Genomic DNA, 19,425 nt, shown 5'->3' on the forward strand with positions numbered 1-19,425 from the left:
GAGGCTGCTGTTACCCTCTCACAATTCATCTGAATTACTGGATATGTGCCTTTCTTCCAAACCTGTCAAGGACTCTAAGACTTAATCTAGAAGCACAGAAGTTGACTCCATGTAAGAAATCCCCAGCATCCTGGATTTCAGGGCTGAGCCTGTGTGGTTGGTGACTCCAGCCCCAGAGAACAGCACCATGCCTGCCTGCAGTGACCTCAGGACACACTGACACAGCTGAGGACCCATCTCATCAGCTACAAACTCGTCAGGCTCACTAACTTGTCTTCTGTTTCTTTAAATGTGAAAGATGTTAGGCAAAAAACACTCCAAATAGTGCACAATAAATACATTTAGGCCAGGACCACCCCAAGGAGCGAAGGGGTGATGGCCAACTTGCAGTGCAGCATTGCTTATACCCTTAGGTCACTGACGCTGATCATGTACATGTAGTGTCATGAGGGGAGAACCTTCTGCGTCACAGATCGTAGGGAGAGGCTTTCAGCTCATTACCCTTTACAGAATGCACACTAAGCGGTGGGACCACATGCCAGGCACCTGGCACAGTGCTAGAGCTTCCAAATGATACATGAAGGAGACTTAGAAGCAAAGAGCAAATAGTGAGGATGAGGGTCAATTGTCTTTGTTCAGAAACTCCTGCTTAAAGAGGGGAACCCACTGTTCAAAAACTTGAGACTGAGAAATGAGTAGACACACACAAAGGAGGCAACCAGAGTTCTGAGGGGCTGAGACCAACGCAAGGCATCACCACTGTGAGAGCGAAGGCAGCCAAAAGCCGGGAATCTCCACAGAGGCATTTACTCATCTTAACGGCTAAGTCTCCCAACATCATCTCTCATACCAAAAATCAAGCAATCCAAAGATTTAAGAGGATGTAACAGATTGTAAATATTTCCAGGTTCCAGGCAGAGCCTGTTTTTATCTGTCTGACTGGTAGGAGTATTAGCCAGAAAAGTAAAGTATATATCTTTTTTTTTTTTTTTTTTTGGTACTGGGGATCGAACTTGGGACCTTGCACTTGCAAGGCAGGCACCGGAACCACTGAGCTAAATCCCCGGCCCAAAAGTATGTATCTTAAGATACGTTATTTATAAAAGACACCTCAATCTCCACTCTGATTCCTATTACATAATGGGACCATTTCCTTCCTTCTTTTTTGAAATGTACACCTCTCATATCATATTCCATAGGAATAAGTTTTCTACACCCAACTTTATAGGAATATATTAAAAAGAATTCTAAAGACTACGCCAAAAGCATTTCTTCACCAATGACTGGTTTTGTATTTGTTAGACCTGAATCAATACACAACATTCCTATAATCTCTACATTTTGCCCTTTATTTGGTTTAGATATTTATCCTCATCTTTAAATGTATATACTTCCACTGAGTCTTTAAAGAACCAAGTGCAAAAACATTTTTTAAAGAAGCAGATGATCATTGAAATTTTGCTGTTTTGTTTCTGTTGTTGGCCCTAGCTGAAGCTCAAGGTACATCTTACTGATGGGCCCTTTGAATTTCTTCTTCCTACTTACCAACAGGCAACTGGACTATTTACTTTGGTTAATTTATGTCACTTAAAATAACAATGATTTTCCTATTAAACCATCAAATCACTAACCCTAATTTTTGGTATATTTATATAGGATGTAAAAAATATTGTTTCTTTCAAATCTATCTTTCAAGAGCATAAAGGTGTGCCTAGTTTTCCAAGTTAAATTTGAAACCTGATCATGGCAGGAGGGGAATCCCAAATGACTCAAAATAGCGCTGGGCTTGGGTATATCTTCACGATATTCACGACAAACCTCAATGTCTGTTTTGGCAAGAATGTCTCCTAACTTTATTGAAAAAAACAAGCTCAAGATGCCAAAAGAATTTTAGCAAAATCTCATGGTTTATTGCTTTGTGATTTAAAATAATAGTCTGGAATGAACCTGAATTTGTATTTGAATTCTTCAGCAGATTTTAAGATCTTCCAGAAGAAAGGCAGCTGAAAGGTGTCCATCTCAAGTTCAAGTCCAAAAGCCAGGTGCACACCCAGCCGTGTGGGTCCTCAGAAAGAAGACCAGCTTGCCTGGCTTTCTTGTGCTTCATACAGCTGGTGTGAGGGTGATGTCTGTACCCTGAACCTGGTGGGGCAGGGTACAGTTGAGAGGCCCCTAACGAACTGGAATCAGGACCAAGGGACACCACGGCCAGGTGTGGGGAGTGGCTGGTCCCAGCCAGCATTTACTGGCCACAAGAAGTCAGCTAGGGACTGTGGCCCTTAATGCCAACAAAACACATGCTCAGTAGCATTCCCAGGAAGTTCCCCAAGGCGAGGCAAAATGGGAGAAGACACAATCTGAAGCTGAATGGCCACACTGCCCAGCATGGGGTGCAGCTACCAGTAAGAACACTTTCCAGGGCTGCCAATGGACCCATCTTCTGACCAAGCCTCGTGTTCCAAGGCCAGGGAGGGGCAGGACCAGCTGTCCGAGGCTATAGCAGACCAGGAATTGAGGTTCAGCGCTCTTTGTTTGCAAGTCAATTCTTCCATACATATTCAACTTAAAATATGCTGATTCTGCTCCTTCCCCTTATTAGGTCACAATGTGTGTGTTTGGGTCCACACTGAAACCGTGCTTACCTTCAATACCAGCTCTCTCTCTCTGTTCATACCAAAATCTACTACTCCTTCTAGCCCCATCCTTGCGCCTGCCATGCTTTAAAGTGAGGGCTCAAGGAGGGAGGTCATTATGTTAACTGAGTTTCCTAATTTCTCCCTGTGACAGTTATGAAATTGCTTGGGATGGGAGTGGTTTCATTTAAGTTTCTGGTTCTTCTGCTGATGAGGCCTTTGAACTTCTACCCGCATGGAGCCCATAAATCAATGTTATTTACTATGTGCATTACATAATTGTGTGAATAATAAAGAGGAAATGGCTAACACAAGATCTATTACCATGTGAGGAGCAGCAAGTCTTTATCAGAGCACCAGCAGTGAAGCAGGTTAGACCACTGCACTCCTGCCCCACAGAAAATGATCCTGTCCTCTTACCTGCACAGGACCACCCTTTCCTCTTCTTCCTTCAAACTTGCTAACTCACACACACACACACACACACACACACAAGCTTCCAATCAAAATCACCATGCTAAATGGAAATGATGTGGGCATTTACACTAATGCTTACACCCAGGAAGAAAATGAAACAAATGTTTCTATTTTCCTACTTTACTACAGTTTTTTAAGTTTAAGCACACAAAAGTTAGATGTTTTAAGAGCTCAGCTTACTATAAACTTTGAAACGCTATGCTGAAAAAAGAATACAAGTGTTCATGTTTAAAGTCACTTAATTTTCTATAAGAGCAGGGAAGAATATCATCCTTAAAATTAAACACCCCTAAAACAGACAGAATTATGAAGATGTTGTTAGGGCAGGACTTCATTAATTGTCAGCATCATTATGAATGTCAAAGGCTGGTCTAGAATCCCAATTACGATGATAAATTGTACTTTACCAACCTGAATAGAAAGTAACACAAATTTAGATGTGGCAGAGCACATACATTTAAAGATTCCTCCAGATTGGTTTCCAATTTCAATATTGGTTTTCAATCTCAGATTAAACTTCAGCATGCTAAAGCAAACAGTTCACAGCTCTAAGTCAGAGAGCTCAGTGAATGGGAAGAACATACTCTTCTCATAAACAATGCCAGAAAGAAAACTTCGGAGGAAAATCTCTGTGAAAGAAAGCATGCAGTGACCTGAGGCTGGGGCCTGGATTTGGGGGCTTGATCTTGGGCTGGTAGGTAACACCAGCAACACTTGTCCCTCACCTTCCTACCATAAGAGTGCGCTACAGGGGCCTATGTTCCTGTGACAAGATACCAGAAGTGAATCGTCTCCTGAGGAGGAGAAGTTTATTTGGTTCACAGTCTCAGAGGCTCCAACCCGTGGCTGCTTTGCCTGGTTGCCGGGGTCCTGTGATGTCACTGTACATCATGGTGGGAATAGGGGCCAGAAGAGGCCACCTCACAGCAGCCCAGAAGCAAAGAAGCACAACGTGTCTGGAGTCCCAACGCCCCCTTCAAGGCCACGCCTCCCAGTGACCTCACTACAAGACTTCGCCTCCCAGAGGCTCTCCCACCTTCCAGGAGCCCCCTAGGCTGGGAAACACATGGGCCTCGGGCTATGCTCTATACCCAAACTGCAGCAGGGCTTCTTAGCAACTTCTGGGTGCAGTTCCCACACCCCTGCTTCCTAGCCTCTCTTTGTCAGTGCCATGGTTTTATGTCCCCTCCAAAATTAAAACATCCTGAAATCTAATCATCTGCTGTGGGAAGATGGAACCTTTGAGAGGTGATTAGGTCATGGGGACTCTGCCCTCACGAATGGATTGAGGCCCTTGACTGGGAAGCCAGCGAGTGATCTCAGAAGTGCCTTTGTCACGCAGTTGACCCCCACCCCCATGCTGTGTCCTCTCACAAGGGAGACACAGCATGAAGTCCCTCACCAGATGCTGGCACCTTGATATTGTGAGGCAGGTGGTAGCACCACTGAGCTAAATCCCCGGCCCCGGCACCTTGATATTGGACTTCCCAGTCTTCAGGAATGTGGGAAATAAATTTCTTCTCTTTATAAATTGTGGATTTGAGGTATTCTGTTCCAGCAACAGGACACTGGCTGAGATAGTTACCCTGTGGGGCCCCAGGCCTAAGTGGACTGCTCTCCCTAAGGAGATCTTCCCAGGGCCTGGAGCTTTGAGCCACACAGTGACTCAAGAGTGCTCTAAGTTTTTAGCCTGTGCTCCCACTCCTAGGGTCTCCCTCACATCCAACACTGACAACGAACTGTTGGGCCCAGAACATGATGCCCCACAGTATACACCCTGGTGTATTGAGAACTTTAAACTGGGAATGTAGAAAAGGCCCTCAGAGGCAAGGCTTTGTGATCTTCTCCCATCCCTGGTCTCCTATCTCTCTTTCTCCTCCAAACCCAGTCACAGGAGCAGAATTTCTTCTCCCTGAAGATGGGTCATAGAAACTGGAGTCCCTGTCCTCAAAACAAGCCAAATCCCAGGGAGTTCCACTCCCCCTTTCTCAGATAACCTCCTCAGGGGCTCTTGCCCCATACCTAACAGAAGAGACACTGTACAGAGAGGTGAAAGGGTGGCTGACCACACAGGCCCTGCTGCCCCCTAAGCTCCTCAGATCAGACTCAGGTCCAGTCCACCTCTGCATGCTGCCCTTGCTCTGTCTAAGCACAAAGACACGCAGTCTCTGGGTCTGAACACCCCTTTGTCTTGTAACACTTTAAATCTATCCTGCTCTTCTCCTATTTACCTGTCTGTTATGGAAGTGCCTGTCACACTCTTGACGGTGGCTGAGGAAAGATGCCACACCCTCCTCTCCATATGATGCATCAGGAAAGCTCATTGTCCAGGAGCCTCCAGAACTTCCTGATCAAGCTTTCTAGATCCTTCCTTGCCTTCTCGTTCTAACCAAATGCTGCCTGCCAAAAATTAGAAAATAAATAAATCATAAACTCTCATTTCTCTTGCACACCAAATATACTCAAACAAAATGAAAACCTCCTGCAACCTCTAGGGGATGTTTATTTCTGATTTTTTAAAACTTTTTACATTCCATAAAATTTAGGTATCAGCCTTCCATGAAAGCACAAATTCCAGCTCTTTAGATTGTGGTAGTTTTTATCAGAGAACCTTGAGGTTTCAGGATTCAAATATCACCAAAGCCAGGCTCCAAGGGTAAAAGAGCCCTTCTCCTGCAGGTGACTAATAATGAACTTGAAAATAGTGGTCCTTGGCATCTAGTGCCAGTGTGAGTGTGGCCCAGCCCCAGACAGGAGTTCACCTTGCAGCTCCATGTCAGGATCATCTCCTGGGCAGAGTGGTAGGTGTGCTTCCCTGAACATGGAATCAGAGATGACCCACACATGAGATACAGCAAGACCATTGGGCAGGCACAGCCAGCTGGGCAGGGCACTGTCTACTCTATGGGCTCCTCAGTGCCAGGCAGAGGCCTGGCCCTGCCCTAGGACTCACAGGCACAGACTGACCTCCCACCAGGGCCAAGTGGGGTGCCTGGGTCAGGGATTGAGTGCCAGTTCACATCAGCAAAGAGGAGCCACCAAGATGAGGATGCCTAGGTGATATGCTTGTCAGCTGTGATATTAGGAAGAGAGGCCAATAAAACACACAGGCACCTGTCTGCCTAGAGAGGACAGCAGCCACACGGTGGCTGGGACCAGGGGAGGAGAGAGCCAGGTGTCACCTTGATGTGGGTGTGGGCAGAAAGTGCCTCCATGCTCACACTTGGCCACCATCCACAGAGGACCAGCAGGGGAGGGGGGCGGACACGAGAGGTTGAGCCGCCTTCTCCAAGGATGCAAATGTCTAGAGCCACCTTTGCGTTGAGGCTGGGCTGGATGGTGGTTGTGTATTTAGTTATTTCCTTCTCTCCTACCACCTAGAAGGGTGAAAATCCCGTAGATTGCAGATGGTCTAAGGCAGAAAGGCAACTCTACTTTCTCCATGCACTTGTGCTGTGTGTGATGGTGACACAGCTGACAGAGAGCACTGGACAAGAGGAAGTGGGATCCTGAACTCTGGACAGCACAATGGCAAAGCCACTTACCCTGGATAGCAGGAGAGAAACTAAGAGAGAGACCGGAGAGAAACTAAGAGAGAGACCGGAGAAAATCAGGGCACTGCAGAGGCTTCTAATCTTCTGGGCTTGAAGTTTAACCTTTTATTCTGCTAATGTTAAGCTTTAATCCAATTTTGCTAATCATCAGCTTCATCTCTGAATGCAAAAATCAGAATTTCAAACTGATGTCAGTGTTGACCTCCACCGCACCAGCCTGGAGGTCTTTTTCTGTACTGGGAAATCACCAGCAAGGCAACTACCAATGAGGGAAGAGAGATCCTCAGGTGAGAGAAACCTAAAGTACAAGAGAGGCTGAATCCATTCTATGTATATGCACAGCAAAATGAGCAACATAAGAAAAGGAGATGCAGAGGAAAACTGCACCATCACGACCTGCCTGGCCCTGCTTTCCACCAACAGTAAACTGTCTGCAAGGAATACAAGAGCAAAGCACGTCTGGGTTGAATTTCAGTGCATGGCATAAGGAATTAATTACCTCCAATTTCAAAACCGGCCTTTCTGGGGTTTGCTTTCAGCTTGGGATATTTATGACTTTGAATATTTTACACTGAATTAGCGGGGTTTCTCCCTCATTATTTTCCATGGCACAAAAGCAGCCGTCACTTTCCCTGTTGCACAGCTAAGATCCACACAACCTGGTTGGAAAGGTGCTGTCCTCAGACCCCATGGTAGTCCTCACCCACACCAGGTGATGTCACCTGTCAGGCAAGAAACATGCCAGTGGGTACTGAGCTATCCCTGGGGCACTGAGCTGTCCCTGGGGCCTTCAGCAAAGACAGGGAACATCTCATCTAGGACAGCATAGGGCTTGCCTGTGAACCATGGACAGCTTGCCTCTGAGTCATCTCTGGATCCCTCATGATACCAAATCTGATACAAAGGCCATGTGCAGTGCTGTCCCCTGCTTCATCCAGGGAGCAGTGAAGTGGAAGCCACACAAGTGCAGTCTTTTCTTGGTGTCTAATCTGTCCTTGGCTGAACCCATGGACACAAAGCCCTGCATACCAGGCCCTGTATGCTCACCAGCTGGGCTTGCCGTGGCGGACCAGGTGTCCTGGAAGGGGACTAGGATATTGTCCTCATCTGACAGGAATTGTCAGTCCCTGTGCTGCTGCCAAGAACCATTAAAAACATGAAGATTCAGAGGTGGCTCTAGGATTGTCTTTTGCAAATAGTTGGTATTTGATAAAGGCTGACTGAATGGTGAGTCCTAGCAGGAGGACAAGACAACTAGTGAAGCACAATTAGGAGACAAGCGGACTGGATCAAGGATCTGCTTGGTGGTGAGCTTGGCTAAGCACCTCTAGATTGGCAAAAGGAGATGGTGGGATTACATGGGAAATTCAAGTCAGTGGAGATTAACTCATAAGTACTAATAAATGACTAATGAGACAGAGACTATTAACCATCAGAGTTAATTGATGGGATTCCCGAAATTCACTCTGTCCCTGATCATCCCTGCACAGTAATCTATAGGAGGCCAAGTGCCTGTGGCTGAGAGAGGCAGCAGGCTTGGCTCAGGGTGGCCCTGTGACAGACTCATCCTTGGAGTGTGGGCTGGGGTCATTGGTAGCACATGGCTGAAGCAGCTACAGCTGTGTTTTAAAAACACATCATGCTGATTGCTCTGCCAAAAGCCTGAGAATCCAGGCAAGAGAAGGGAGAAAGGATCTCTGTGCAGTACATTTCTGCCCTGAAAGTGCTCAGAAGTGAATCTCAATGGGGAAAACATGACCTTCCCAATACAGAATGTGGGGCAATGGCAAATCTGCACAGAAACAAAAATATGCATGCCAACTCCTACTTCACACCCTATATAGAAATATCCATTCCCAGTGCTGCTTCCCAGAGCAGCTACAACAGCTCTTCTGGAAGGAAATGCAGAACAGCTCTGTGATGCAGAGTACAAAAGAATTTCTTAAACTTCACAGGCATTAATATCTCCTTTAGGAAAATATATATGTGAGTTGGAACATGTTAAAATCCAGAACTCATGTCATCATAAGGCACTAGGAAGAAAGCAAACTCAGGTCACAGAGGAGGAAGATGTTCATGACATATCATTGCTGATGAAGGATGAATGTGCAGAATGAAGAGAGAACTCCACAGCCAGCAGGAACCAGACAATGGACAATGAGACCAGACCAACGCTGACCTGAGTAGATGTCCCAGAGGAAAACCCGCAACTGGACAGTAAGCACGTGTGAGGTGTCTTGTGTTTGTGGTTGCACGAGATGTCCCAGTACAGCTGGGTTCAGATCACTGTCTCCAAAACACAGCACTTGGAAACAGCAGAAGCAGGATGGCTGTGACTGTTCCCCAACTTCCCCTACAGCTGGCCACAAAGAGCCTGTTACCTGCTCTGTGTCAGACACATGGCCCTCAGTTCAGAACAAGAAGCACAAGGAATCTAAACAAAGAGCCTTGCTAAGTCCTGTTTATGACCTCAGATCCTGCCTTTTGTCCTCTGGTCATACTTCTGCAAGACATTTATGAAAAGATACAGTTTTCTTTTTCTTTTCTGTTTCACACAAAACTCACAATGAACACATTCATCCTGCATTCCTCTTGTTAACCTGTCTTTTCTTACAGGGGTCTTGGCCATAAACCTTGTAGTGGGTAAAGGAAAGACAATACTTCTCTCTCCTGCACACACAACAAAATGATTAAGTGGTAAAAGACTGGCAATGCCAATGGTAGTAATACTGGGAGGAAAAAGATCTTCTGCTCATCCTGGGTTCTCAGCTGGGGCCTGAACATGAGGTGGCCTAAGGCAGACTGACAAGAGGAAAACACACAGTTTATTGGTGTGGACATGGAATTTGGACATGGACATGCCCACTGACAAGTTACCTAAAGGGGTGGTAGAATGTGAGCTTACATAGTAATCTACAGTAAGTCTCCAATTTATGAACCTTGAATTTTGGTTTTTTGTGCTTTACTTTGTATATTTGTGTCAAAGGTATACAAAATTCACCTTGTCAGACTTACAAATGAATCCAACTTACAAATGTTCACCCAGAACAGAATGCATTCATAAGTTAGGGACTTATTGTACCAATTTAGGCTGAAACAAAGGAAAGAGATTTGGGAGCTGGGCGTGGTGGCCCAACCTGTGATCCCAGAACTCAGCTGAGGCAAGAGGATTCCAAGTTTGAGCCCAGTCTTGGAAAATTAGTGACTTAGTAAGACCTCGTCTCTTGCACATAGGTTTGAGGCATCTGGGTAGGAAAGACAAGTTATCAAAGAATGACCAGGAAAAATACAGAGAACAAGTATTGTTCAATAAAGTGTGCCGTGTGGATTTAAATTGGTGTCTTGTCCATCAACAGAGTTCTTATGAGTCTTCTTCCTGCTGGCACTGAGGGTGACATCTTCATGACAATGAATTTCCTTTATGATAGTGTAAGATGCTTTCCGCATCCACGGATTCATGGTAAGAACCTTATGCCAAAGAGGTCCCTAAGGAAGTACAATCTGGTGCCCCTCAGTAACACAGCAATCTTAGATTTACACATCACTGATGACAGTGGAAATTGGTACAACACTTTGGGGAATCGCTGGGCAGAGCATGTACATCTGCACCCCATGACCAGGGGATTCCATGCCTGTGAACATACCCAACATCTCTATGAGCTGATCTTCTCCACAAGAAACATCTAGGACGGGCTGCTAGCACTGAATGTGAGAGCCACACCCTGGGAATAATCAAGTCTCTGCCAGTATTGGGATGGGCAATCACAGTGCATTTGTGCAATAAAATCCTATACAGCAAACAGAGCTGAAGAATTGCTGCATGGCTGAATCTCACTGATACCAGGGTAAGAACAAGATGGTAGGGCCTGAAGAGTCTACGCTGTGTGCCTGAATGTAAAGTTCAAGATCACAGGCAAGTTACCTGTGGTGCTAGAAATCAGGATGGAGGGGAGCTGCTGTGGTATAGGGGAGGGAAAATGCCAGGTGCTGTTGTGTCAGGGGATTGAGAGGCACCAAGGTGAATGCTTATGATTGGTAGAACTTGGTTTTTGTACTTATGTTTCCTTCAACTAAAAGCATCCTTAGGAAATACATGTCTTTGAACAGCCTCTGATGTGAACAGACACCTCAGCATCAGCATTCCTTAGCCCACAGGTCTTCCTCTGACAGCAGCTGGCACAGAGTTGGGCCTTGCCCAATAAGCCACTCTTGGAGATGGTTGTAATGGATTTCTGCATTGATGTGGCGCCTTCCTTCTGCAGAGATCAAAGGGCTCTGCACAATAAAAGACAGCACATCGAAGGCAGCCTATCAAAGCTGCAGGCTCTGAGGGAGTGCAGGGCAGACATGGAACTTGGGGACATATCATATAGGAAACATACAGATGTAAAATAAGTCATAAAAACAGCCATAAACATCAACTATTAAGAATTCATCTGTGTGAAATAAAGGCCACTTCTCCTGAGGTTTCCCTCTTCCTCTCTAAGAGAAAGACAGGGCACACCCTTGCCTCCCAATTTAGGACTTAGACTCCACGGCACCATATGGCAAACTTTCTGTGGAGCCAGATTGGCACCTTGCCACAGTAAAACAGAACAACTAAATAAACTCTCAGTGCTGCCATTCAAAGCGCTTTCATATGTGTGGTAAGACAGGAACCCCAGCCCTGGCCACTAATGAAGTAGGCCTTTTCCATATTTGTGCACTAAATCTTCCATGAACATATCTCTCCCTTCTGAGCCACACAGAATTCCACAAATCAGTCTATCTTATGTTAACCAAATGTGCTTTTCTCAAGCCTTAGATTCCAAAATCACCACAGAAAGTGTATACCATGGGAAATTTGTCACTGACCTGAAGTTACCTTGGAAACCTACGTGTGGTGATATTCTGGCTTGGTCAGTGACCCTAGGAGACATTTCCAGGAGCCTGGCAAAGGATGCCCTTAGCCATGTGTATTGAGAAACAACTGTTCAGATATCACCACAGTGTCCATGAATGCACTGGAAGGGAAGGAGAAGACTTTGCTACAGGTAATTTAAATACTCTGAGTTCATCAAATGCACAGTGTCAGCAAAGGGAGCCAGATACATAAAAGCAGCATTTTAGTTTCATGTATATCCCTCGTGAGGGCAGAAATAGTCCATAACAATGAAGAGGAGGAGGAGAACACTGGCCAGGAACCTTTGGCAAGCACTTTCCAGGGGTAACCTCATCAAATTCTCGCAGTAACCCTACTAAGGTAGGAGTTTGAGTCTCCATTGTGTAGAAACAAAAGCAGAGATTTGTCTAAGACCTCACTATATAGTAAGTGATGAAGCCGAGGTATAGCACTGAGATGACAGAAGCTGAGGGAGGGATTCTGGCATCCCCAGTAAGAGCTGGTATGGCCTGTCATTCTCTGGGGACCATGGTTTTCAGGGACATCCCTGGCATTCTCACCACTTGTGATGTGCTGTAGAGAGGATTTGTCTCCTAAGTAGAAGCAGATGACAAGTCCCATGTCCCTTGAGGGGCCCTTGAAAGGTAAGTCAGGAACCAGGTAGCAACAGAATCTTCTCAAGAGAGTGTACACTTAAAATAAGAAACCCACAACCCATCACAAGGGCTTCTTCTTTCTTCAGATCTCTGCCTGGCCCTTGCATCCTGAGGACTCCCTGCAGAGTAAGTCCACATTCCTTGGAAACCCTCTGGAATAATTCAGCTTCCATCTCTGGGCAGTAGCAATGATTAATTCACAAGTGTGTTGCTAACTTGTTTGACAGGAGACTAGACTTTGGAGAAAAAAACAAGTAAGCGATTTTCATCTGAACAGGAGGTCACTTTAAAACTCAATTTAGTGAGACCCTTGTGAGCTTTCCCTGGCACCAAGAATATATGGACTAATAATTGGGAACAGCAGCTGTCTTGACTGGAGCCACTCTATTTAAATAGCTCCAAGATTATACCCTGGCCCCTGCTTCTTTATATACTTTGGAAATAAACTACTGTGGGTATCCAAGTGAATTCCAACAATGGGAGAAATGACTTACAGAGACTGACCACATCCCAGCTGCAAACCCCCATCCATTTCCCTGGCTCAGTCATCAGCACCATATGAGAGAGAGAGAGAGAAAGAGAGAGAGAGAGAGAGAGAGTCTCAAGTCACATGTCACACCCTAGGAGTCCCACCATTAGAGGTGACCTGAGACCCAAGCTCAAGCTCCCTCCCTCTACCTCCCGGACCTTGTAGTCACCTAATACCTAACTTAATTACTACAATTTCCAACCCAATAATCCCTGTGTGCTTATTTCTGGGAAGCTCCATGTGTAATCCTGGACAGCTCAGGAAGTTCCTTTACACTAGAGTATGGGGTTTATAGGTTTTAACTGGACATTTTGGAAAACATGATACTTGTGTATCATTCTGCCCCTAATTGTGCTTCTAACTCATCTGACCATTTGTTGTGATATTAACTTTGGCTCTATCTTTATTAAAATTACAATACTAAGATACTTTAGTAGTTAAAATTCTATAGTAAAAATGCAGTATGTAAATGTGTGTGAATGCACAGATAGGCATTAAAACATAAGTGGGATTTGCTGACCACATTGTATATGCTTTGGCTCTCTCTCTTTATAGTAAATTCTGTGCCTCCCTGGACCCATCATTTTTAGGCAAATTGTTGCTCTTATGAACCTACTACATTCAAACCATTGTCCTTCAATGTTTAATGTAAGCTGAAATCATCTAGTGTTTAAGAGAAAATAACGCCACACATCTCTAGACTTGGTAATGTTTACATGACAGCACTCAAATTTCTGCAGATGTTTTAAATAAAAATAAATATCATAACCTTTACAAAAATATCCCTTGGTGTTCTTAACATTTGGCCAATTCTATTCAATTTCATTTTCCTTTGTTCATTGATCTTCCAAGGACTTATGACACATTTTTTTCTTGGCTAAGTCCTTGTCCTTCAGTTGCCCAAATAGTCTGTCATGCCAAGTGTACCTGTTACCTCCTTTTCCAGTGTGAATCTCTCACCACAGAGAAGTTGTGAAATGCCGGCTGGCACAGCCACTCAGTAGAATATTATGGGCCCACTAACAAATAATTACAGCATCCATAGGATGATGGAGGAAACTAGAGAAATTAAAATATTATTAAGTTAACAATAAACAAAAGATAAGCAGACAAAAAATGAAAAGGAAACATAAGTCAGAAGGAAATTATTGAAGATAGGTAACTTAATTAGATGTCTTGTAGACAGTTAGACAGGGCCAACCCAAGAGAGCCAACATGGAGGATAGTCAAGACACATTCACTGAAGGCCAGAATTGCAAAAGGAGAAAAACTACTACACCCTTGTGCTTGCCCTGGGGATAAATAGCAGTAATTGATATTCTAAACAGGTATCAATCAGGAGGATCACCAGGCATGCCCACCAGCCACCAGCATAGCCACTCGGGGCTACAACACCCGCCTCAACCCCCACCCCTCGGCCTCTGGCCTCTTGGCTGTGCAGCTCCTGGTTCCACACTATGGAGGCACTGGGGGACATAAAGGCCACTCTCCTGAGCTGCAGAAGTAAACAACAGATAGAGGGCCTCTCTCAGGCTCCCTGATGAAAACTGAAGTCCACAGGAAAAGTGAAGAGAATCTCTGCAGTAAAGGCACACCAGAGCTCCATAACTGGTAAGTTAGAGAGATCATCACCTCCCATCAGAACCTGGACTATCCTCAGGGGAAGGGCAGCTGGAACCACAGTAGAACCTTGCAGAGTTCAACCCTGCAGGAGGACAGGGAGTTCAACTTGGGACTTGCAGCCAGATATCTGCCTGAATCTCATGGGTCTGCAACTGGCTTGCTGACATTCATTCACTTATATCTGTACACTGATGCCTACATTATCTATTGTGACAGCAGAGACATACCCTGAAGGAGGCCCTTCATTCTTATCTTTTATTTGTTATTTTCAAAATTATTACTATTTTTTTGCTCTTATTTTTATTTTTGTTCTTCTTTTTCTATTCTTTTCAAATTTTTCTCTTGCTCTTTTTTCTTTCTTTTCTCTTTACTTTCTCACTCTCTCTCCTTCACTCCCTTGCTGTCCCACATTGTTCTTCATCTCCCTTTGTGTTCCTGTTCTGGCCCTAATTAAATTTTTTCTTTATTTTTCCTTTTGTCTCTTTTTCCCTCTCACCTGTGTCCTCTGGCCTCACTGTTAACCTTCCCTATCCTTCTACCTACCTATCCCTCCCTCCCCAACTCCTTCTAACTCCCCACCCCAAGGGTAAAGTTGCTATATTGAAGAGTTTATTCACCATAAACATATGTTGGGTTTGTCCTTGATTTTGATTTAATTCACACAGTTAAAGGTGATACATTAATAACTACTATAAATTGTCATTTTCTAAGAGGTACTTGATGCTATGGTATTACTGATTGTATCACTTGGGCTATGGTGTTGTGATTGATCTAATCAGTTGTCCTTCTTGGCATAATGAAAATGAGATAGCCTCAGAGTCATTAGAGACTCAAAACCTAAAGACCAGATATATCTGGAAGACACCTCTGAGAAGCAATCATTCCATAAGGGTTCCAAATACATCAACAAAGATACTTACAATAAGCAATTTCAAAGTGTCAGCCCAGGAATTAAACCAAAGACAGTAACAAAAACAAAAATGAGGAGACATTTAAGCAAGGCACAAACTCAGACTTCCACCCCACAAAAGGCAAATTCTGGGGGAAATGAGGTAAAAAAGTCTGATAATCAACCACCTGGGCATCATGAACTGATAGCACAGGAAGCAACAAAACAGATGAATGAGGCTCTAGAAAAATTCAAAGCAGAAAAAATCTCGCACATAACTACAGAGATGGTGAGCAGAGTGAAAGACAGGATTAGAGGCTTTAGAACAGAAACAGATTTAAAAAATAGATGAGCTCAGAAACACGCTGGACACCATGAATGCCCAGCATGAGAAAGAAATGGAAACCATGATCACCCAACATAAGAAAGAAATGGAATCCACGAAATAGATTAAAATAGATATTCAGGAGATTAAAAACTCCATTGGAAGTATGCAGAGCAGATTAAGGAAATGCTAAGATAGAACATCAGATATAGAAGACAGGATTGTGGTTAAGGACCATGAAAAAAGAGATTTCTTAAAAATAGTAAGGGATCACAAGAAATCAATCCAGCAGCTACTAGATGATGCAAAGAAGAATAACATAAGACTGATAGGAGTCCACAAAAAAAACAAGAAAAAGTAAAATTGACATAAAAGAACTGTTCACAGAAGTAATAGTAGAGGGACTGGGGACTTAGCTCAGTGGTTATGCTGCCTATCTTGCTAATGTAAGGACCTGAGTTCCATCCCTGGTAACAAAAGAAAGAAGTAATAGTAGAAAACTTCCCAGACAGAGGTGGAGAATTGGACATACAGATAAGTGAGGCATACAGAACTCAAACTAGCCATGATAAAAAAAATCTATACCTAGACATATAATAGTCAAGATCCCAGAAACCCAATAGAAGAATAAAATCCTACATGCAGTAAGTGAAAAGAAACAAATCACCTATAAAGGAAAGCTCATCAGAATCACAGCAGACTTCTCAACAGAAACCCTCAATTTAAGGAGAACCTGGAGTGAAGTATATCAAGCCCTAAAAGAAAATAATTTCCAACCTAGACTGTTGTATCCTGCAAAATTATCTTTCAAAATTGATGGGGAAATTAGATGCTTCCACAACAAAGACCACCTGAGAAATTTCATGAACACCAAACCAGCACTCCAAACAATTCTAAGTAATATCCTAGAAAAAGAGAATAAAGGTCACAACTCCATGAGGCTCAACAGAGGGAAGCCACCAGGCAAGGTAAGAAACTAAAGGGAAAGGGAGAAAAAATAAGAAATAAAAGAGCCAAAAACAGTAGAACATCATGACAAGGATGAGTCAATATCTATCAATAATAACCATGAATGTTAATGGCCTCAATTTACCAATCAAAAGAAATAGACTGGCAGAATGGATTAAGAAGCAAAATCCAGCAATATGCTGTATACAAGAAACACACCTAACTCAAAAGGAAACTCATAGACTGAAAGTAAAAGGATAGAAAACAGTTCTCCATGCCACAGGAACCCAGAAAAAAGCAGGGGTAGGAATCTCATTTGCAGACAAAGTAGATTTCAAACTAAAACTAATTAAGAGAGGCAAAGATGGTCGCTACATCCTTGTGAAGGGAACAATCCAAGAGGAAGAGATGACAATCCTAAGTATATATGCACCAAATATGAATGCCCCCAACTACACAAAACAAATATGAATGGACATGAAAAACCAAATAAGCACTAATACAATAATAGTGGGGGACCTCAAAACCCCACTCTCACAAATAGACAGATCATCTAGACAAAAAGTTAACAAGGAAATTCTAGAACTGAACCAAGATATTAAACAAATGGACTTAATAGATGTTAACAGTATTCCACTCCACAAAAACAGAATACACATTCCTTTCGGCTGAACACAGGTCATTCTCCAAATTAGACCACATGTTAGCTCATAGGACATGTCTAAGTCAAGGTAAAAGAACTGAAAATACCCCCTGTATATTATCAGACCATAGTGCAATAAAATTGGAGATCAATAACATAAGAAACACCAAAGCCCCCACAAACACATGGAAACTGAATAACACCCTCCTGAACAACCAATGGGTCACAGAAGAAATTAAACAGTTTCTACAAGTAAATGATAATGCCAGTACAACACACAGGAATCTATGGGACAAAATGAAAGCAGTTCTGCGCCGGAAATTCATAGCAATGAATGCTCATATTAGGAAAACAGAGAACTCAAATAAATAACCTAATGCAAATAAATAACCTAACAACCTAATAAATAACCTAGCTCCTAGAAAAAGAGGAGCATAACAAACCCAAAGCTGATAAAAGACAGGAAATAATAATGATCAGAGCAGACATCAATGCAATGGAGACTAAGAGAATGATACAAAGAATCAATGAAACAAAGAGTTGGTTTTTCAAAAGAATAAATAAAATCAATAAACCTTAAGCCAACCTTATCAAAAAAAGGAAAGAAAAGGCTCAAATCCATGCAATTAAGAACGAAAAAGATGAAGTCACAACAGATCCAGCACAAATCCAGAGGATCATCAATACTTGCTTTGAGAACCTGTACTCTAATGAAATGAAAAACACAGAAGAAATGGACAGATTCCTAGATACACACAAATTGCCAATGATAAATGAAGAAGATATAGAAATTCTAAACACCCCAATTTCAATGACTGAAATTGAAAATGTAATAAAAAAATTTACCCAAAAAGAAAAGTCCAGGTCCCGATGGCTTTACCACTGAATTCTACAAGACATTTAGAGAAGAACTATCACCATTACTCTATATGAACATAGATGCAAAAATCCTCAACAAGATACTGGCAAACAGAATACAGAAGGTCATCAAGAAGATCATACACCCTGACCAAGGAGGATTTATCCCATGGATGCAAGGATGTTTTAACATATGTAAATCAATATATGTAATACACTATATTAACAGAGTCAAGGAGAAAAACCATATGATCATCTCAATAGATGCAGAAAAGGCATCTGACAAAATCCAAAACCCATTCATGATAAAAACCCTACAGAAAATTGGAAGAGAAGGTCTTTCTCTTAAACTGATTAAGGCTAACTATGAAAAACCAACAGCCAACATCATACTAAATGGTCAAAAACTGAAAACTTTCACACTAAAATCAGGAACAAGACAAGGATGCCCACTATCACCACTCCTAGTCAATATAGTTCTGGAAACATTAGCCACACCAATTAGAAAAGAAAAAGAAATAAAAGGAATAAAGATAGGAAAGGAAGAAGTGAAACTGTCATTATTTGCTGAGGATATGATACTTTACATAGAAGACCCAAAAAACTCAGCCAAAAGACTTCTAGACTTAATTGACAGCTTCCGTAAAGTAGCTGGATACAAGGTCAAAACTCAAAAAGCAATAGCCTTCTTGTACGCAAATAACAGACTCACTGAGAGAGACATTAGGGAAACAATTCCTTTTACTACAGCATCCAAAAAATTAAATACCTAGGAATCAATCTAACAAAGGAAGCAAAAGACCTCTGCACTGAAAACTACAGTACTCTGAAAAAAAGAGATCAAAGAGGATATAAGAAAATGGAAAAACATCTATTGTTCCTGGATAGGAAGAACCAATATAGTGAAAATGGCCATACTTCTAAAACTACTATATAGATTTAATGCAATGCTGATTGAAATTCCAACAATATATTTCACAGAACTAGAGAAAACAATAAAAAAATTCATTTGGAACCAGAAGAGACCTAGAATAGCAAAAGCAATTCTAAACGACAGAGACATGGTTGGTGGTATCACAGTCTCCAACTTGATACTATACTACAAAGTTACTGTGATAAAAACAGCATGGTACTGGCAAAGAAACAGACCTGAGGATCAGCGGAACAGATTAGAAGATGCAGAAATAACTCCAGACACACTCAGTCATTTCATCTTCGATAAAGGAGCCAACCACTCTCATTGGAGGAAAGATAGCCTCTTTAATAAATGGTGCTGGAAAAACTGGATTTCAACCTGCCAAAGATTAAAACTAGACCCATACCTATCACCATGCACTAAACTAAGATCGAAGTGGATTAAAGATCTAAATATTAAGACAGAAACACTAAACTTGCTGGAAGATAAGCT

Source organism: Heterocephalus glaber, unplaced genomic scaffold, assembly GCF_053883595.1.
Source record: "Heterocephalus glaber isolate CG9 unplaced genomic scaffold, H.glaber_assembly_v1.0 deba00001719, whole genome shotgun sequence".
In the NCBI taxonomy this organism is placed as follows: domain Eukaryota; kingdom Metazoa; phylum Chordata; class Mammalia; order Rodentia; family Bathyergidae; genus Heterocephalus; species Heterocephalus glaber.